General features: G+C 46.7%; 1 long non-coding RNA gene and 1 pseudogene across 3 annotated transcripts in view; one reads left to right on the top strand and one right to left on the bottom strand.

Moving 5' to 3' along the window:
• The window catches only part of LOC148506531 (uncharacterized), a 555,606-nt gene that overhangs the window by 236,349 nt on the left and 296,255 nt on the right, over window positions 1–23,002 (top strand). The window lies entirely within an intron of this gene.
• LOC148506547 (major histocompatibility complex class I-related protein 1-like) overlaps window positions 20,817–23,002 on the bottom strand; it is a 169,892-nt pseudogene continuing 167,706 nt past the window's right edge.

Genomic DNA, 23,002 nt, shown 5'->3' with positions numbered 1-23,002 from the left:
AGAAAAGTGACGCTGGCACCAAGTTTCCAACGTGATAACCAGATAAGTGTAGTTGGCACATTTCCAAGTATAATGCCAGATTACTGACATATATTATCAGGGGGGTGAGTGGCTCACAGAAATCTGCACGTGGTCTCCTCCAGTCTTATTATGCCCCTGGTCAGCCCATACGTTTAGTGATGCGCCCAGTGAGGGATGAGGGAGAGGGTGGTGCCGGATTGTACAGTATGTATAAGGTAAATAAAACTGTTATATAATATACCTGTGAGGAATGTAGATGCCCATCCGTACCATCTCCTTCTGGAAGCGCTCCATATTCTGGCATATGGGACACTTTAGGTAATACTTTCCTGCGCTTAGTGCCTGCATCTGTAATAAATGTACAGTAAGAAGTTCAAATTAATATATATATATATATATATATATATATATATACACACACACACATACACACACACACGTGTCCTGCCCTATGCACTGGTGGTGTCTTGAAAAAGACCGCGTTTTTGCAGTGGAAACATCGACCTCCTTTATTATTGCACCAATGCTGTGACAAGTAAAGTACAGTAGGTGTTTTAACACTATGAAGAGAAGTCCTGGTGAGTGACCTCTGCTTTTGTGCAACTACTTTGGATGTGGATTTGGTGTTCATTGAGCACCTATGAGGCGTCATCCCAGGCAAAGCTGCCTGACTGATATATACAGCGTGTGCTGGCTGTCATTTGTGTGTATATATATATATATATATATATATATACATATACATACACACATATACAGTCACGTGCATAAATATTGGGACATTGACAGAATTTTCATTTTTTGGCCTCTATTCACCACCACAATAGATTTGAAATGAAACAAACAAGATGTGCTTTAACTGCAGACTTTCAGATTTAATTTGAGGGTAATTACATCCAAATCAGGTGAACGGTGTAGGAATTACAACGGTTTCTATATGTGCCTCCCACTTTTTAAGGGGCCAAAAGTAATGGGACAAATTAAACAATCCTAAATCAAACTTTCACTTTTTAATACTTTGTTGCAAATCCTTTGCAGGGAATTACAGCCTGAAGTCTGGAACGCATAGACATCACCAGACGCTGGGTTTCATCCCTGGTGATGCTCTGTCAGGCCTCTACTGCACATGTCTTCAGTTCCTGCTTGTTCTTGGGGCATTTTCCCTTCAGTTTTGTTTTCATCTTGTGAAATGCATGCTCAATCGGATTCAGGTCAGGGGATTGACTTGGCCATTGCATAACATTCCACTTTTTAGCCTTAAAAAAACTCTTTGGTTGCTTTTGCAGTATGCTTCGGGTCATTGTCCATCTGCACTGTGAAGCACCGTCCAATGAGTTCTGAAGCATTTGACTGAATATGAGCATATAATATTGCCCGAAACACTTCAGAATTCATTCTGCTGCTTTTGTCAGCAGTCACATCATCAATAAATACAAGGGAACCAGTTCCATTGGCAGCCATACATGCCCACGCCATGACACTACCACCACCATGCTTCATGAGGTGGTATGTTTTGGATCATCAGCAGTTCCTTTCCTTCTCCATACTCTTCTCTTTCCATCACTCTGGTACAAGTATACATACAGTCAGGTGCATAAATATTGGGACATTGACAGAATTTTCATATTTTGGCCTCTATTCACCACCACAATAGATTTGAAATGAAACAAACAAGATGTGCTTTAACTGCAGACTTTCAGATTTAATTTGAGGGTAATTACATCCAAATCAGGTGAATGGTGTAGGAATTACAACGGTTTATATATGTGCCTCCCACTTTTTAAGGGGCCAAAAGTAATGGGACAAATTAAACAATCCTAAATCAAACTTTCACTTTTTAATACTTTGTTGCAAATCCTTTGCAGGGAATTACAGCCTGAAGTCTGGAACGCATAGACATCACCAGACGCTGGGTTTCATCCCTGGTGATGCTCTGCCAGGCCTTTACTGCAAATGTCTTCAGTTCCTGCTTGTTCTTGGGGCATTTTCCCTTCATCAAGTTAAATGCATGCTCAATCGGATTCAGGTCAGGGGATTGACTCGGCCATTGCATAACATTCCACTTTTTAGCCTTAAAAAACTCTTTGGTTGCCTTTGCAGTATGCTTCGTGTCATTGTCCAGCTGCACTGTGAAGCGCTGTCCAATGAGTTCTGAAGCATTTGACTGAATATGAGCATATAATATTGCCCGAAACACTTCAGAATTCATTCTGCTGCTTTTGTCAGCAGTCACATCATCAATAAATACAAGGGAACCAGTTCCATTGGCAGCCATACATGCCCATGCCATGACACTACCACCACCATGCTTCACTGATGAGGTGGTATGTTTTGGATCATGAGCAGTTCCTTTCCTTCTCCATACTCTTCTCTTTCCATCACTCTGGTACAAGTTGATCTTTGTCTCATCTGTCAATAGGATGTTGTTCCAGAACTGTAATGGCTTTTTTAGATGTTGTTTGGCAAACTCTAATCTGGTCTTCCTGTTTTTGTGGCTCACCAATGGTTTGCATCTTGTGGTGAACCCTCTATATTCACTCTTGTGAAGTCTTCTCTTGATTGTTGACTTTGACACATATACATCTACCTCCTGGAGAGTGTTCTTGATTTGGCCAACTGTTGTGAAGGGGTTTTTCTTCACTAGGGAAATAATTCTTTTGTCATCCACCACAGTTGTTTTCCGTGGTCTTCTGGGTCTTTTGGTGTTGCTGAGCTCTCCGATGCGTTCTTTCTTTTTAAGAATGTTCCAAACAGTTGATTTGGCCACACCTAATGTTTTTAATATCTCTCTGATGGGTTTGTTTTGATTTTTCAGCCTAATGATGGCTTGCTTCACTGATAGTGACAGCTCTTTGGATCTCATATTGAGAGTTGACAGCAAGTAATTCCAAATGCAAATGTCACACCTAGAATCAACTCCAGACATTTTACCTGCTTAATTGATAATGAAATAATGAGGGAATAGCCCACACCTGTCCATGAAATCGCTTTTGAGTTGATAGTCCCATTACTTTTAGCCCCTTAAAAAGTGGTAGGCACATATTGAAACTGTTGTAATTCCTACACCGTTCACCCGATTTGGATGTAATTACCCTCAAATTAAATCTGAAAGTCTGCAGTTAAAGCACATCTTGTTTGTTTCATTTCAAAACTATTGTGGTGGTAAATAGAGGCCAAAATCTGAAAATTCTGTCAATGTCCCAATATTTATGGACCTGCCTGTATGTGTATATATATATATATATATATATATATATATATATATATATATATATATTTATTAGGGATGTGCAGGCTCAGATAGCTTCAAGTTTGCACGCTGAGTTCGGATTTTTCCCTCCAAAAAAATGGATCTCAGAAAGAGGCAAAACGTCATCTTGCATGGACAAACATCATCAATCCTGGACTTGTCAAAACTCGAACCTCTCCGAGCCTGCACATCCCATATATATATATATATATATATATATATATATATATATATATATATTAATATTACATACTTACAGCCATAGAGCAAAAGTCCTGCACAAGAAATGACTGAGTGAGGATAAGACACCAGCCTAATGTCAGGCAGCATCATCATGTGTCATAAAACATCATATATAGTATAAAGAGCGGACACAGTTATCAGCTTCTGCATTAGATCACCCATACAATGCAGAGCGATATATGTACTGTCCCATCTGTCCTCCCCCTTACCCCTAAGCCCCTGCGAGCGATTGGTGTACAACGACAGCACTTCATTCTTTTTCTCCCAATCCCTCCTAGGTCCTCTCCAATCAGACTTTGGGTCCCTTCATTCCCCCCACAATCACTGGTGACCTCCTCATGGCCAGTTCACTATTCTTATATCCCATGACCTCAGGGCAGCATTTGATATTGGTGACAACCCCCCATTCTCCTCTAATCCCTCCACTCCATGGGGCTCCTCCTGGCTCACCTCCTGCTTATCTCATCGCACCTTTTGGGGCAATTTATCAAGATTATTTTGGCCAAGACGCTGTCTCCGATAAGAGTCTGTCCCGGAGAGGAGTAAGTAGTAACTTGAGAACTTACCTGCACGCAGGTCCTGTGGAGCCAGGTATGTTTGCAGCAGGGGCTTTTAATCACCTCATAAGATGGAGGTGGTGTCAGATCTTCCAGGCAGATGGTGCATGCACTGGGGTCTTCCTGTGGCCGAGCCTTCTGAAAGGGCCGATGCTTTGTGCAAAATGATCTATATGGGAACAATGTAAGAGTACAAATTGTGAGTACTTCAAAGGAAACATCAATAGAGCCTCTGTAACCGCATGTTCTCCCATAGAGCTACCTCCTGCCGTCACCCCATGTGTGACCTCTTCTACATTTACAGCATAAACAATCCACCTAAAAGCAGAGTTTTGTTACCACCCCTTTCACCAATGCTCAATGCCCGGGCTCTATCATCTATATATTTCGTTTTCATCCCCACGTCCACATTCCCCAATAATACAGTATGATATCACGTACATTGCACATGGCATTTCTCACACTTAATGCGCTTTAGCTATAACTAATGGGATGTAGCTAATACCTAGAAGTAAATGGATTACTCACGGAAACTGCTCGGCATACTGGGAGATGAAGCCCTTCTCCTGGCCACATGGGAAGTGCACGTTCTCTGTGCAGCCCTTCCTGCTGCAGTGGATGGATGCTCCTGTTTCCTTACACACTGTGCAGGTCTGCAAACATTATAAATGACAAATGACAATAGTGAGTAAGAGAAGAACAATGGGTGTAAGGAGGTTCCCCACTATAAATAACGGGATGTAGTTTATTTCCCAGCTGTCGGGAAGCCAGCGTTCAGAATGCCAGTGCTGGAATCCAGACACCATTTAGAATCCCGGCACCAGCATCCCAACCGCCGGCATCCCGATGGTAAGTAAGTATTGGGGTTACGGGGAGGGTGTTAGGGGTTAGAATTAGGGACTAGGGGAGGGCTAGGGTTAGCTTGCAGGGGTGGATTAGGTTTAAGCTGTGGGGGGGGAGAGAGTTTTAGGCTGTAAGGGGAAGGGTGAGGTTTAGGCTGCGGGGAGGGAGGGACAGGTTTAGGCTGCGGGGAGGGAGGGACAGGTTTAGGCTGTGGGGAGGGAGGGACAGGTTTAGGCTGTGGGGAGGGAGGGACAGGTTTAGGCTGCAGGGAGGGAGGGACAGGTTTAGGCTGCGGGGAGGGAGGGACAGGTTTAGGCTGTGGGGAGGGAGGGACAGGTTTAGGCTGTGGAGAGGGTGGGACAGGTTTAGGCTGCGGGGAGGGAGGGACAGGTTTAGACTGTGGGGAGGGTGAGACAGGTTTAGGCTGCGGGGAGGAAGGAATAGGTTTAGGCTGTGGGGAGGAAGGAACAGGTCTAGGCTGCGGGGAGGGAGGGACAGGTTTAGGCTGCGGGGAGGGAGAGACAGGTTTAGGCTGTGGGGAGGGAGTGATAGGTTTAGGCTGTGGGGAGGGAGAGACAGGTTTAGGCTGCAGGGAGGGAGGAATAGGTTTAGGCTGCGGGGAGGGAGGGACAGGCTTAGGCTGCGGGGAGGGAGGGACAGGCTTAGGCTGCGGGGAGGGAGGGACAGGGACAGGTTTAGGCTGCGGGGAGGGAGGGACAGGTTTAGGCTGCGGGGAGGAAGGGACAGGTTTAGGCTGCGGGGAGGGAGGGACAGGTTTAGGTTGTGGGGAGGGAGGAACAGGTTTAGGCTGCGGGGAGGGAGGGACAGGTTTTGGCTGCGGGGAGGGAGGGATAGGTTTATGGGGAGGGGGAGGGTTTAGGATACTTACCTGCAGGTATCGGTATCCTAACCCTGTCGGGATGCCTGCATCGGGATTCTGACCACCAGGATCCTGAGCACTGGCATCCCTTGCCCAACCCTAAATAACCCCTGTACTAATAATAAAATCATCACTGTAATTAACACGTATAGCCAGGTCCTCTGCTAACCACCTTCTGTGCTGCTCCATAGCAGAAGAGATAGGAAACAGCAGCTCTAAAGCCAGGTACACACTGATAGATATATCACCTGCTCGCTTAAACGGGTGATATATCTATAGTGCATCGCCGGGTGTGTACATGTCTACAGGAGACGTCATTCACAGCCATATCCAATCTGCTGTGCAGCATAGCTGATGGCCGATATATCTGAAAGATACATCGGCCATCTACTGGTGTGTACGGGCAATCTGCCTATCACCCATACACATGCAGATGGACGCAGCGGTGATTGACAGCTCAACTGGGTGGGCGATTTAAATGCCCACCCATTTGAGCTGTCAAGCCCAGCACATCGGGCAGATGAATTGGTAAGTATACACTTACCAATCGCCAGATAGGTGGGCCGAACGGCCGACTTGTCGACCTAGTGTGTACCCAGCTTCATGCTGGGTACACACTAGATGATGTGTGTACTCAGCGACAGCACATTCGATTGCACAATATATTGGGCGGTCTGTACACACTGCACGATCTGGTGTACGACCGCTCGATTTATCATTCCCCCCCCCCACATCCAGATGCATGGTGTCAGCTGCCAAATCTTCTGATCTGCCATGCATGTACAGATCAGACACATGTGTACGCACAATAGTACATACACATTGGACAATGTGGACGATATGTCCTTCCGCTTCACCTCAGAACAACAAATCGTCCAATATATCGCCTAGTGTGTACCCAGCTTAAGGCTTCTCGTTGTAGCTGCTGCATCCTATCAGCCCCAAAGGTGACAGACAGAGGTTCTGGCTATATGTGAGGTCAGGACCCTGCTATATTGTGTAAGAGGTTTGGCCTCAGGGAAGGGCTTGCCAACAAAGTAGTCGTATTGACAATGGAGGGGATTTAGAGGCTATGTTTCTGGGAATGCCGGCCAACCATGGCCTCGCACCCGCACCGCCCCTTAAATGCCTCTGTCTGTCAATCAGGCAGAGGCACAGAAGGGTCCTGCACGCGTGCAGATTCCTGATAATCATGAATCACTTGCGTGCACTGCTGTACCAGCCCCAGTAACAACACACTACTCAGTGTAACCATTACCTGCATGTTATAATGAGCCTGAGTCACATGCTGCTCCGTATGCGGCTGCATTTAGCAATATTAGCAGCCTGCACATGCACCGTAGTGAGCGTACACATCTTTACGTATCTCCAGGTGGCTCTGAATCAGACAGATCTCGCCCATGTCACTCCATACATCAATCTAGTGATTCTGGGTGACAGCTGGGTGACAGGAAAGAGAATGGTCTCATGGGAGCGTCGTGGACGTGTAGCCAGAGGTGAGGCCTATTCTCAGCCATGTGTGTGCCGAGGGGACGCCGGTGTCAGACGGATCTCTTGCACCCAGCATGGTGTAAGTGCTGATACTAGTGATAGTGGCTGCGGGCAGTGGGTGGCTCGATGCGGCGCAGAGCATACACAGGAAGTGCGCAGTTACATTAGCGTTCCGGAGCTGTGTACAACTCAGGATCAGGCACAATATGTGTAATCTGGTTCTCCTGTGACATGAAAAGAGAATGTTTCCTGGGCGCCGGTCACACAACATGAGGAAGTATCACCATGATCAGCCCCCTCACCATCTCTGCTGCCCGTCTCGCTGCCTTCCGCACGTCCGGGAAGAGGAAGCCGTAGAATCCATTGTTGTCTCTGCCTCTTTGTGGCATACCGGTGGTTAGCAGCTGGATCAGAGAGAGAGGGGAGATGTACTTATGGGTATAATCACTGAGCTAACACCTGTACTGCATTCCCAATAACAATGTGATACACTTGTGTCTGTAGCGTATATTCCCGTGTTATTACTGGGAGTACATTGTTACACTGTTTCCTGCATTTACCATTAACTGTGCAGATATCTACATATCCTTAGGGGAAGACTCCAAAAAAATATTCACTATGTCTAAAATTAAAACTGGAGGAAATATATATATACAGTGTGGTACTGGGGCATAAAGGGCTCACCAGGGGAATACAGTGATAGGGGCCTATCCAACAGAGGGGGTGTGGTCATCCAAGAGGGGGTGTGGTCATCCAATAGAGGAGTGTGGTCATCCAGCAGAGGGGGTGTGGTCATCCAGCAGAGGGGGTGTGGTCATCCAGCAGAGGAGTGTGGTCATCCAATAGAGGGGGTGTGGTCATCCAGCAGAGGGGGTGTGGTCATCCAATAGAGGGGGTGTGGACAGCTGCCACATTTGCTTGTCTGACCATTAGGCAAATCTTGATGTAGTTTCTACCGAAGCGAATCATGAACTGATGTCTATCAGGGGTCCTGGACCACAAGGTAACTGACCCTCTAATAGAGTAACAATGTACAATTCAGTGCACAGTCTGGAGCATGACACCTAGAGGAGGTGGTGGGGCTTTCAGACAGTGGGGCCCACCGGGGATTTCCTCTATACTCCTGTGGGCCAGTCCCACCCTGTGTGTGTGTGTGTGTGTGTGTGTGTGTGTGTGTGTGTGTGTGTGTGTGTGTGTATATATATATATATATATATATATATATATATATATATATATATATATATATATATTAGAGATGAGCGGTTCGGATTCTGTGGAATCCGAACCGCTCCGAACATTGGGGATCCGAGTCCACCCGAACCCTGTTCGGGTGTTCACCGCCTGACTCGGATCCCCGTTCGGGGCCGAACGGCGGCCGCCTGATGTCGGATTCTCACTAGAGAATCCGACATCAGGTCTCCTCGCGTGTAGGGCAGAGCGCAGTGATAGCGCTCTGCCCTACACAGACACAGACACACAGCCGCCAGTGGCAGCTGTGTGTTTGTTACAGCAGCCAATGAGAGTCACACAGACTCTCATTGGCTGCTGCACGGAGGGAGCCGGCTGGAGCTCACACATGAGCTCCGTCTTCCGGCTCCCTCCTCAGCGTGTGACAGAGCGGACGGCGCGGGAGCGGGGATACAGGTAAGTTTTATTTTTTTTATTATTTTACTTGTCAAAGGTCCGGGGGTGCTACTGGGGGGGTGGGGGTCTGCACTACTGGGGGGGTCTGCTACTGGGGGGGAGCTATACTACTGGGGGGGCCATACTACAGAGGGGCCTGCTACTGGGGGGGGCTATACTACTGGGGGGGTCTGCACTACTGGGGGGGGTCTGCTACTGGGCAGGGCTATACTACTGGGGGGGCCATACTACAGAGGGGCCTGCTACTGGGGGGGGCTATACTACTGGGGGGGTCTGCTTCTGGGGGGCTATACTACTGGGGGGGGGTCTGCTACTGGGGGAGGCAATACTACTGGGGGGGCCATACTACAGAGGGGCCTGCTACTGGGGGGGGCTATACTACTGGGGGGGGGTCTGCTACTGGGGGGGCCATACTACTGGGGGGGATCTGCACTATTGGGGGGCCATACTACAGAGGGGCCTGCTACTGGGGGGGGCTATACTACTGGGGGGGTCTGCACTACTGGGGGGGGTCTGCTACTGGGCAGGGCTATACTACTGGGGGGGCCATACTACAGAGGGGCCTGCTACTGGGGGGGGCTATACTACTGGGGGGGGTCTGCTACTGGGGGGGCCATACTACTGAGGGGCCTGCTACTGGGGGGGGCCATACTACTGGGGGGGCCTACTACAGGGGGGGCCATACTACAGGGGGGGCCCATACTACAGGGGGGGCTACTACTGGAGCAGCCTACTACTGGGGGGGCCTGCTACTGGGGCAGCCTACTACTGGGGGAGCCATACTACTGGGGGGGCATACTACTGGGTGGCATGCTAATGGGGGGCATACTACTGGGGGGGCCTGCTAATGGGGGACATACTACTGGGGGGGCCTGCTAATGGGGGGCATACTACTGGGGAGCATTCAACTGGGGGCACTGCATAGTGGACGGTACTACTAAGGGGACTGCATAGGGGGCACCACTGCTGGGGGACATTGTGTAAGGGACACCGCTACTGTGGGCATTGTGTAAAAGGGTCACTACTGTGGGCATTGTGTAAAAGGGGCACTACTGTGTGTCGTAACATAAATAAGAGACACTACTTTATGGTGTAATGTGAATCAGGCCCTATGTGCGGTGTAATGCTAATAAGATTGTGCACTGTGACTCCTAGGGCCGTAGCCCACTTTGTAAACAAGTACTGTGACTCTGCTGGCCGTACCCCACTGGGTGGGTGCACTACTTTTCATTTCTGCCACTGCTGTGTGGCAATGTGTCATAGATGTGCTTTATACTGTGGTGTCTGTGTCGTTGTGCCGCTGCTTTGTCGCTTAGTAACCAGTCAGCTCACTGCAACCTTTGGCCAATAATGTTGAAAACAATATTATAAGCTGTGATATGGTCTAAATTGACTGGAAATTAATGTTATTGAGGTTAATAATACTCTAGGAAGAAAAAAAAAGACCAATTTATGTGATTTTAGCTTTTTTTGTCAATTTTTGTAAAAAAATCCAAATCCAAATCCAAAGCCAGTCACCGCAGTTTGGCAAATCCAAATCCAAATCCAAAGCCGGACGACGAATTAGAACCAAATCCAAATCCGGCAAAAATGGTCCGGCGCACATCCCTAATATATATATATATATATTAGAGATGAGCGGTTCGGATTCTGTGGAATCCGAACCGCTCCGAACATTGGGGATCCGAGTCCACCCGAACCCTGTTCGGGTGTTCACCGCCTGACTCGGATCCCCGTTCGGGGCCGAACGGCGGCCGCCTGATGTCGGATTCTCACTAGAGAATCCGACATCAGGTCTCCTCGCGTGTAGGGCAGAGCGCAGTGATAGCGCTCTGCCCTACACAGACACAGACACACAGCCGCCAGCGGCAGCTGTGTGTTTGTTACAGCAGCCAATGAGAGTCACACAGACTCTCATTGGCTGCTGCACGGAGGGAGCCGGCTGGAGCTCACACATGAGCTCCGTCTTCCGGCTCCCTCCTCAGCGTGTGACAGAGCGGACGGCGCGGGAGCGGGGAATCAGGTAAGTTTTATTATTTTTATTTTTTTACTTGTCAAAGGTCCGGGGGCGCTACTGGGGGGGTCTGCACTACTGGGGGGGTCTGCACTACTGGGGGGGCTATACTACTGGGGGGGCTATACTACTGGGGGGGCCATACTACAGAGGGGCCTGCTACTGGGGGGGGCTATACTACTGGGGGGGGTCTGCACTACTGGGGGGGGTCTGCTACTGGGGGGGGCAATACTACTGGGGGGGCCATACTACAGAGGGGCCTGCTACTGGGGTGGCTATACTACTGGGGGGGTCTGCTACTGGGGGGGGCCATACTACTGGGGGGGATCTGCACTATTGGGGGGCCATACTACAGAGGGGCCTGCTACTGGGGGGGGCTATACTACTGGGGGGGTCTGCACTACTGGGGGGGTCTGCACTACTGGGGGGGTCTGCTACTAGGCGGGGCTATACTACTGGGGGGGCTATACTACAGAGGGGCCTGCTACTGGGGGGGCTATACTACTGGGGGGGTCTGCTACTGGGGGGGCCATACTACTGAGGGGCCTGCTACTGGGGGGGCTTACTACTACTGGGGGGGCTGCTACTGGGGCAGCCTACTACAGGGGGGGCCATACTACAGGGGGGGCCCATACTACAGGGGGGCTACTACTGGGGCAGCCTACTACTGGGGGGGCCTGCTACTGGGGGGGCCTGCTACTGGGGCAGCCTACTACTGGGGGAGCCATACTACTGGGGGGGCATACTACTGGGTGGCATGCTAATGGGGGGCATACTACTGGGGGGGGATGCTAATGGGGGGCATACTACTGGGGGGGGCCTGCTAATGGGGGGCCTGCTAATGGGGTACTACTGGGGGGCATTCTACTGGGGGCACTGCATAGTGGACCCTACTACTAAGGGGACTGCATAGGGGGCACCACTGCTGGGGGACATTGTGTAAGGGACACCGCTACTGTGGGCATTGTGTAAAAGGGTCACTACTGTGGGCATTGTGTAAAAGGGGCACTACTGTGTGTCGTAACATAAATAAGAGACACTACTTTATGGTGTAATGTGAATCAGGCCCTATGTGCGGTGTAATGCTAATAAGATTGTGCACTGTGACTCCTAGGGCCGTAGCCCACTTTGTAAACAAGTACTGTGACTCTGCTGGCCGTACCCCACTGGGTGGGTGCACTACTTTTCATTTCTGCCACTGCTGTGTGGCAATGTGTCATAGATGTGCTTTATACTGTGGTGTCGTTGTGCCGCTGCTTTGTCGCTTAGTAACCAGTCAGCTCACTGCAACCTTTGGCCAATAATGTTGAAAACAATATTATAAGCTGTGATATGGTCTAAACTGACTGGAAATTAATGTTATTGAGGTTAATAATACTCTAGGAAGAAAAAAAAGACCAATTTATGTGATTTTAGCTTTTTTTGTCATTTTTTGTAAAAAAATCCAAATCCAAATCCAAATCCAAAGCCAGTCACCGCAGTTTGGCAAATCCAAATCCAAATCCGGACGACGAATTAGAACCAAATCCAAATCCGGCAAAAATGGTCCGGCGCACATCCCTAATATATATATATATATATATATATATATATACACACTGATGTTCATCAATCATTTATTTGCATACATACCAGGCAGTAGTGGTGGACGGTCAGCTTCTCTTTGCTATTAGTTAGCAACTCTCCAAATTTGGCCACGTCATCCTCTGCACGGCGGCAGAAAATGCATTCTGTGGAAGTAAGACAAGAGGTTACCTGTAAGATGTGCTATTATGTGTGTGTCACCTCCAGCAATACATGTTTAACATGAGTGTAATGAACCCTGCAGTAATGTGTCTCCAAGTGGTAGGGAATATAGATATATAAATAACTGTTCATAAATAAGTAATAATAATGTAGTGCCAGAGAGATATAAATCATACAAAATACAACTTACACCTACAATACAGCACAAGTACATACAAGGTTGGTGAAGGACGGCAGCTGTGAGACAGAGGGTAGACGGTGGCGCCAATTAGAGCTCATAGACTAGAGGGAGAGCATAATGCTAAGATAATAGGGGCTGGTGGGACTGTAGCTGGCAGAGCATACAGAGGGATGGAGCATAGGTTATATAACAGGACGGGGGATGTGATGGGGGTCATGGTGCGGAATTGGGGGAGGTGTGGGGGCGTGATCGTAGAATAGCCTCATGGTGGCCCTGTCCCCACTACACAATGACGAGATTACCAGGATTGTGAAGCAGGGGGCAAGGCCATCATGATGCGATTCAGCGCAAATCGCTTTATCTGCCCCTCTGCTGCAGGGGTGTGTTTGGGGGTCCGAGGGAATGTGGCCGCCCGGGAGACTAGACCAATTTTCCAGGCGGCCGGGAGCGCAACACGATTTTTGGGAGCCTCCTGGATGTTCTGGGAGAGTAGGCATGCATGATATAATCACCGGTAATCACCATCACTTACAGATATTCCAGCATAATATGCCCAATATTGTTATCACTGGGGAGGGTAAAGGTATCTCCAATGTCTGATTGTTCCTGTTTACAGCCCCCAAGAATATATCATTTATATAACATTGTATTATGGGACTAGTTCTGACATGGTTCCCCCTCCCCAACAATAGCAGCATTTGGGATACTGTATCATTGCTGGAATATCACACAGACATGGCAGCTCCTAGTAACTAGATAGTGGCTGAGACCTGCCCCGAGCACTGTGGTACAATACAGAGCAATCATTTTACTACAATGTAAGGCTGTGCAGGAGAACTACCCCCAATCCATAAAGAGCATTATTATTATTAATGACCCACTGTTTAATTACTAGGAGGCAGCTCCCAGGACACCAGCACTGTGTGTAATTACAGTTATATTACTGAAGGTGTAATAAGACTTCTCCTGGCTCCTCTCTTACCGGGAGCGGCGTCCAGCGATGAGCTTGGAGCCGGATCCTTATTCGTCTTTCGCTTTCTTTTCCTAAAGAGATACAAAAACAAAATTATGCCATAAAAGTGCAAATCATAATAACCCTCCTTTATGTATGTGTCCTATACAGTGTATTCTGAGAGCTGGCGCTTTAGTGGAAGTGGGTCGCAAGGTGCCGAAATACCAGAGGACCAGAAACAGCCACACTAGACCCTCAATGTCCAAACAAACCATAACTACATGTAGGACTTCCACCCAAGGGCTTCACAGCAACTACATGGCAAGAGGTAAAGATTGTGCACACATATACTGTATAGGGGTTACGTGTAACTGTGCAATAATTCAGTCAGATTGCTTTCATTAAGGGTCATTTACAAACTGCAAGAAGTTGGACACTTCTCTATGTGCAAAAGTGATTCAACAGGCCACAGTCCCTGGGACTGCCCTCAGACAATTGACTCTGCACCTATGTGGGTATACAGCAGCAGCAGATACACTAGAAATTATAATTGTGCATGATGGAAAGATCACATCACTTCCACACCCAACCGACACTAGAACCACCGCATTTACCTGTTTTTGCTCCTAGAATACTGCTCGGCTCCATCTCACTTACAGTATGTCTTAAATAAAATCATGAGAGTGAGGGGACATCAGGACTGTGCCTATTACAGTTGTCACATTTGTGTATGTAAATGTTACATTGGCAGAAGTGTACTATCTGAGGCTATCTGGGCCTGCAAATGCATGCACTGCCTTATAACGCCCTGTGTATTTCCAGGTGTGTGATGTGGGACTTTACTTTCATACATGAGCCTGTCCTTCTGCACCAGGTGCATCAAACCAAAGTATTATTTAGTGGGAATTGTATTTGTATATTTTTGCTTTGCATGCAAATACGTAATCTTCACTGAGTACTTGTGCAATATGACAGCTCATATGTGTCACCCAATGGTGAAATATATATAACAAATGTAACTTTGACAAGGAAGATGGTCCCCCCTCAGCTCTGGGCCGTATAGCAGCTGCACCCCTTGCACCTATGGTAATTACAGCAATGTTAGGTAGTATATGAGAGACATATTGTAGATGAAAGACCCCAGACCATGAGTGTCAACCTTCTTCTGCTGTCACACCATTATGCAGAGGACGGTGGATGAGAGAGCAGGGAGACTGGTGTGGCATGAGAAACGTACAGTAGTCAGTAGTAGTACATCATGAGAACCTGGAAGAGGATGTGGTCTGTATAACAGAGTGACAGTAGAAGCAGGTTGACCCTCATGGTCTGGGGTCTTTCATGTACATACCCTCTCCTACATATTACCTGGAGGTACTCCCTACAGATAAGCCTTTTTACATTTGGTAATAGCCCAGTCATAATGGGGACTTGTTAACCTATCATATACCAAACACATATACCCAACCTGTGACTCAAATATTGTGGCAAATTTAATTTATATGGATTAGCCTTGATCCTGTGTGTAAATACCTGGATGCTGTGCCTAATTACTATCCTAAGCCAGGTTCTGCCAGTACAAATCATATTTCTATGCCTGTAAATTCAATCACACTGCAAAGACCTGTTTGGGAGATTCCCAGTATTGTATTTGTATGATGCTGCAGCTGCTAATGACATTCTACAGTCTGTGCATCCAACACGATTATGATGGCAGAGATTTATATGTGACTAAGTGATTATTACCAAACTCTGCAGAATGTATAAAGATTATATAAGCAGATAAGTGCCCTTGAGTGTTATTAATATATTTATTTTTAGGATTTCTTTCTGAGATGTAACCATATAGGTTGTACCTCATTGACCATTCTCATATGTAAGTATATATTGGGAGACCAGTAGTCCCCGTGCAGGACTAGCTCTGCCTACAGAGTCTGGTTTGAGTATTATTAAATTGTTGTTTCCTCTGATCAATTTGAATTTAGCGTTATATGTTGATTGGACGGCTAACTGTAATAACTAGGCAACTATGTTACAGATATGTACACATTACTTAGTGCTATTGCATTTCAAAATAATTTAAGTTGTTTTAAATAAGGAAAATAATACAGTCCCCTCTCCCAAAAACAACAACAATTGTAAAAACCAATGCTAAAGTGTCCCGGCTTATTCTCACTTACCTAGGGGAGGCCATGTCGCCTCACATTAAGTAGTACAGCCTCTCAGAAGCTTCTCTAGTTGTACAATTAGAGAAAATTCGTCTTATAATAAAAACGATGCACCTCGCTAAGATTCTGTAACTATAATGTGTCTGCTGCTCTGTGTGAGCCTCACCTGCTGTCCTGTGCTATGATGTCACTGGCCTCTGTGACATCACTGATTTGCATAACCATGGCAGGTCAGGCTTCTGACTCAAGGTCTCCATTATGCACACACAGGGCCTCTATTGGGGGGATATAGCAGTAAGGGGACCGGGGGGGGCTCGCTGTGGCTGGAACCTTAGCCTGTTTCCTATGTTCTAGGCCCCATATATCCCGGTGGCAGCGCTGCGCACATGTACCTGATACCTGGATCACTAGTTCTCGCAAACCAAAGAGAATCATTGTGAGGCACCTGGGAGCTTCTTGTAAAAATAAGCGAAAGTAAAATCAAGTTCATGAATTTCAAGTTATTACCACTTAGTATAGCCCAGGTACACTATAAATGCACATTCACAGCATACTCTGCAATAAGCCTTTGTACAGTACCACACCGAATGTAATGTGTACCTGTAATCATACTTGTATGCATTGTATACTTCCATTAGGCCTGGACAGGGGTGTAGCCAAAATTTTGAGGGCCCCATAGCAACATTTTGAAGGGGCCCCCATCCCAATGCTTCAAGAGAGAGACCTCTCCCCACATCGGTTGTTAATTGTATGCCCCCTAGTAATGAGCTAGTTCAATATATGCCCCATAGTAGTCCCCTAGTTCAATCTATGCCCCATAGTAGTCCCCTAGTTCAATATATGCCCCATTGTAGTGCCAAAATTCAATTACACCTACAATGCCCCCAAATCAACCATTTTACGCCTTCTAATAATTTCACATTGGCCACATTGACACAATGGGGGGATGTTGGGGGACCACTATGGTTGGATATGGGTAGAGGGCACAGTAGGGGGACACTGATGGGGAAGGGTGACACTGTAGGGAATAGAGGATGATTGGTGGACACTATTTGGGGCAGGGTGACTATGGGTGGAGGTTTGGGGGACCACTGTGCCACAATGAGAGGATAGGTAAGGTTACAGTGTGGAGGATGGAGGAGAGCAGAGAGAACACTATAGGGGGACATTGGCCCGTATTCAATTTGGAGCGAAAAGCCGAGATCGGCGAAAAAGTTTTGCTGATGACGTCATTTTGCCAGGCGGAAAATTATCGCCATATTCAATTTCAAAGACTTTCCACCTAGGCGGAAAGTCAATGCAATGTAATATTCAAAAAAGTTTCGCCTATGAATAGCAGGCGGAAAAAAGTGCAGAATTGGGGTTTTGGGGCACAACAATGCGGGAACCCCCATGCAGCCATCAGACAGTCCCCCAATGGTAAACTGCGTCAAAAAATATTTAAAAAGACGTAAGAACACCCCAAAAAATTACTTTAAAGTTGGGGGACAAAGTTAAAAACTAGCGAACTAGACTCCAGGGGGGTCCCCAAGTATGCCCCAGGTATTTTTTCCTTTGCAGGTGCTTGCGGGAGGTGGATTTTAATGTTTTTTAAAACTTCACTTTGCAACTTTAAAATCTGCTGCCCCCCCATTTTCAAGTACCCCAAATTTGCTGGGTTACGTTATTTTCTTCCAAAAAACCTCCTGGATACTATTCTTCACCACTTATACAAAAACGCTAATAAGCAGCTATTGAGCCCGTTTAAAAACACCAAATACCTTCAGCAAGCCAAATCAGGGGGTACCATAGTGAACCCCCATGTCAGAGCATCTTTTGTGGGGGCTCAGACTGATTTCACTAAAGATGACAGGACTTTCCGCTTGTTTCAGTTTCGCCAGGTCCCGTTTTCGCGTCCTTTCAAACTGAATACGGGGATACGCGGGGACGCGTGCGATACTTTTCCACCTGCAAAACAGGCAAAGTGTCCGGGAGACGAAAAAGTATTGCGGGTGCAATTCAAATTGAATACGGGCCATTGTGTGGTGAGGGGTGATAATGAGGGGTGGGGATAGAGGGGGATTGGGGGGACACAGTGGTGAAGGGCTCCATGGTGTAAGAAGACACTGTGGGCGTGGGACCTTAAAGGTAACACTATAGAGGGTTACACTGTGTGACACTATGGGAAGGGCAACAGACTGGTCTGGTGAACACTTTATTTGTAGTCTTCCGGTTCCATCGGTGGGGAAATCGCAACATGCATCTGCAAATTATGGATCATAGAGAGATAGCCATTAAAATGTACTCTGTAATGCAGCCAGTTTAGACTTGTTCTTCAGCGGGAAAATGGACACAAAGAGCTGTTGGAGGCTGGACTGTGATCATACAAACTGACCTATGAACTGTATTGTAACAGAAGAACCAGGAAGAAGAACCAATGGGATTATGCCAACTTGTTCTGTTGTATTGCCTATCTCTGTAAGGGTACATATACGGATGCTCTATTTCCAGTAGTTAGTCTGCTTGTTCTTTCTTCTGATGGAGGCTTCACCTTTGATGCCGGAAATCTAGATCCAGAGCGCCTGCGTATGTATCGACTGTACCTTGTGATTGTATAATTTGTTTGCGCTAATTCACAGTGTGTAACTATCTGCTTTTTGGTGAATAATATATTTTTGTGCTTTGGAAACACAATCAGAGCCTGGAGAGTAATTATTTCTTGTGCGACTTACAACGCTAAATAGCGACATTTAGAGTGTATAGATAGGTAGGAATCGATAGCAGCAAGGAGGCATCACGCCCCCTGTGCATTCCTTTGCTGAGCTGCATTGTTAAATGGGTTCCCGCAGCCAGCCGCTGCAGTTTAGAGGAAGAGGCCAGGAAAGCTCCTTCACCTGACGGAGATCCTGGCTTCAACCTTCCACCGCAACAGCAGTGACATGCCTCCGTTTCGGTAAACAGAGGGCTTCGCCGCCCTCAGATGGCAGCAGACTGTCAATCACTGACAGTCTGCTGCCAGTTGGCGTACTGGCTCGCAGACCCGTTCTGCACATGCGCAGAATGGGTCTGGCGCTTGCACAGATTCCCAAACATTGAGAATCTGTGATCAGCAGTGCACCAACGTGTGACGCTGAATCAGGCCCAGTGATCATTCCGTCGTTCATTAAATCTTTTAAGTGTTTACCGGCAATCACGCGATGTCCAGGGTGAAGGCAAATCGCCCTAAACATCAGCACGATTATTATTATTATTATCGTTTTTTTATATGGCGCCACAAGTGTTCCGCAGCGCCTTACAAGGTACATAACCAAAAAGTGACTTACAGTAAAATACAATACAATGAAGAACAAGGACATGGATAATGTACATTGCTACATAGGTGGCCATAACACCCAATTAAGCAACAAAGCATAGGCACCAAGTGTTAGGTGTCCTTGTGGTGAGTAATAAGTAGATGAACATAAAGTAAGGAGAAGCACAAGAGGGTAGAGGACCCTGCTCGCAAGAGCTTACATTCTCAAGGGGAGGGGCAGACAGATGGGCATGATACACATGGGGAAGACAGGGAGGAGAGAGCATGTAGTAGCAAGTTAGGATGAGAGCTGGAAAGCATTGATGAAGTAGTGGGTCTTGAGAGCCCGTTTGAAGGATTGTAGAGAGGTGGAGAGTCTGGTCGTTTAGGTGTGTACCCACCCTAAGAATTACACACCTGAGATGACATAACGGGTAGATGCAAGATGTATAATGAGGACAAGTGAGGGGGAAAAAAAAGAGGCGGCAGGATCCCAAAGTAAGTATAAAATTGTTTTATTCCAATATAACAGTTTCATTCTTCATATGCTCATAAAGGTGTGCTCAGCATCAGCAGTAAGCAGCGGTGGCTCCTAACTGTTTACTATGGTCAGCAGCCCCCCACCCAATCTCTCTTCGGCTGGTCTCTTTTTAATGTACATGCGTATAACAAGGACAAAATATAAAAAATACACAAAAAAAAGACTAGTGCAAGACCAGAAAGACGTCATGGAGTAGGGGCTGCATCTGCACCAGCCCCAAGAAGCCGAATAAGGCTGCAGTAATAAAATCAGTGCTGCTAATTCACAAAGGGGAGGACAGGGAGATCCCAGGGATATGGTGGATTTCACTGGGAGTGCTACAACCAGGACCGCAGGGCAGGGGGCGCTGTTTGGGCCTGTTTATAATCATTCTCACTTGTAGCTTCCTCTTCTTTTATCCCCAGTATCTCCTGGCCTCTCCTATCTCTGGCCTGGCCCTTCCCCATGAGGCCCCATCTTGTGTCCCTATTTAAAAAATAAGGGGGCGGCAATACTCTCTCTGGCACAGGGCACCAAAAAGTCTAGTTACGGCTCTGGCTGCAACCCTACAGCCCTTGGGTAAAATAAGTCACTGGTTATTATTATTATCCTTTATATGGCACCACATGGGGTCTGCAGTGACTTTCATAGTATAGTACATAATCAGAAACAGTACAAACATATCATGGAAAACGTGAATAAAACTTTCAGTATAAATCATTGCAGAACACGGGAGACAAAACTATATACACATTGCTGCACATGCAGTCATAATACCCTCAACAGCAGCACTGACTGACCCCAAAGGTCTGATGCCATTGGTGGCAATGAGGAGGGGATGATGGTATAAGTGAGAGAAGGAAAAGCACATGAGGGCAGAGGGCCCTGCCCGTAAGAGCTTACAATGTAAAAAACCTCATAAGACCAAGGGCGGCAGTCACCACAGACAGAACATCCTGGGACTTTTAAGACAGGTTCAGTGAACGGCCAGCATTAAGTCAAGTAGAGACTTGACAAAGATGTTTCTGTTCCAACTTGATTGTTCATATAAATAGGAGATCGTGGAATAAATAAATGTAGTCAAATTCTGTAAAAGAACAAATACATTAATGGAGCCTGATAATCATACTGATGGAGAAAGTGTCTTTTTGATATTCTCTGCAAAAGACAACTAGAATTACAATAAGAAATCCATTGATTTATTGCTAATAAAATCAATACACCTTATATACTTATCTTACCTTAACTAATAAAGACATGGAAACGTAACAGCTTGGCTAAAAGGTCACAGCTTTTATTTATAATTGAAAGATTAACCTAACTGAGGTGGCCAGGAGACGCTGCAACTCCGGTTCTAGCCTTCTAACTCTGAAAAATACTCAGGGGACGACTTAAACGTCCCCCCTGCAGGCACACTTACGATGGGAAGGTCTCGCTTCCCTCACGGGCACAGTCCGAGCTATCCGCACATGAAATGCTCGGGTCCCCCCCGCACAGAGAGGACAAACTCGCCATGTAACAGAGGGTAAGTGCCCTCCCAACGTTCTCTTGTGCCACGATAAAGCCACTGAAATGCAGCGTTCTCCCGCCAATGCTGCACCTCCCCTAAGTGGACAAAAGGGGTTAGAACACAAAGAAAAAAGACCAAGGTTTTGGGCGGGGTGGAGGGTTCCAAAATGGAAAAGAGTCTGTCTCTACCCAGAACACCTTTTATATACCACCCTAGCTAACCACTCCCATCAAGCAAAGCATTGGCCAATATCAAAAACAGGTGACACCCTAATTAAACTAAACTACCCAGCAACAAAGCTGTCATGCTTCCAATCAGCAAAAAACCTCGGATTCTTACCTATTCTCAAGCCTATTCAGCTTTCACCTACCATTCTCTGAACCACCTCTCATGTCAGCAGCAGTGATTGGACGGCTACAAAGCCATCCATGCAGCTTAGGAGACACACAGGAGGTGGGCAGCCAAATCAACTGTACCAGACATGGACTGTGCCTAGACCTGTGGCACCTCAGCTGCTGTGGGCTTACACATCCCTGCCACAGTTTTAGCATGCCCTAACAGCAAAGCTGTGGCAAGGCATGCAGAGTATCTCTATCTCTAACTTACTATATTGGTACCAGTGCTCGGTGTCTCCCACTTTCCCCCTTCCAAGTTTTTTGGGGGGCTGCAATGCGGTCAGATTTATCAAAGCATTCCAGGGTTTGGCTCAAATAGGTAACTCCGTTTCGTGATGTCATTATTCTATAGTGGCCTATAGAACGGCCCGGCTCATGATATACAAGTAAAATTATTACTTTTGCGATTATTTCACTTCCTTACAGGGGACTGGGTCATTTCACAGCCCCTGTCCCTTATTTTTAGTACATTCCTACGAATGCTAATTTCTTATATCCGCGAATAATGGCAATAAGAAATTCTAATTAACCTGTCTTAAATACGATGATTAGTAAATATGCCCCTTAGTGATGAATATCCCCAATGCTTTCACATCCCTCCGGTCAACAGTACAAACCAGAAGAAAAAATAAAAACAGTGCAAACTGTCACACGCCATCTAGGCCTGCAAATCCATACATTTACCCATAAAACCAGCTCACCTGTGAAAAAGTAGGCACGTGACATCACAAAAGAACATTCTTTGCACTTTCAATTATTCTAAAGCTGGGTACACACTTGTAAATCTATCGTTGGTTCGGTCAACTAACGATATATCGCGAGTGCAACGACGGGTGTGTGCACCCGAAATGTCTGTGAACGGCCCAATGGTTTGCGTACTACTCTAAATCAGACCCTTGGTACACAACAGTCTGAGGCAAGGACTGAGCAAACCCGGAGAAAGCTCAGGACCAGAGGCCATAAGCACCTAACCCTGGTGTAAAAGGTGCCACACAAACACAAAACTTTAACACCCACACAGACGATAACTATAAATTCTGTACTCACCAGAAATTCTTTTGTGTACAGGTTTAATTTTGTATCATTTTTATCACAAATATAGTTAACGTTAAGATCACAAAAATAGCGTAAAAGAACCCCAAGTGCAAGAACTTTCTGCTGGTTTCAGATTCTATAAAGAGAAAAATATAATGTAAAAAGGACAAGAAAATAAATTAGAGGATGCACTATAAGGACATGTACACGGTACACAGGTGTTAATTTACATGGTTCCAGGTCCATTAAAGCCTGCAAAGTATGTTTTTATGCTGATAGTC

Source organism: Taudactylus pleione, unplaced genomic scaffold (genome assembly GCF_031769625.1).
Source record: "Taudactylus pleione unplaced genomic scaffold, aTauple2 ptg000400l, whole genome shotgun sequence".
NCBI classification, from domain to species: Eukaryota; Metazoa; Chordata; class Amphibia; order Anura; family Myobatrachidae; genus Taudactylus; species Taudactylus pleione.
This window is presented reverse-complemented; position numbering and strand designations above follow the sequence as displayed.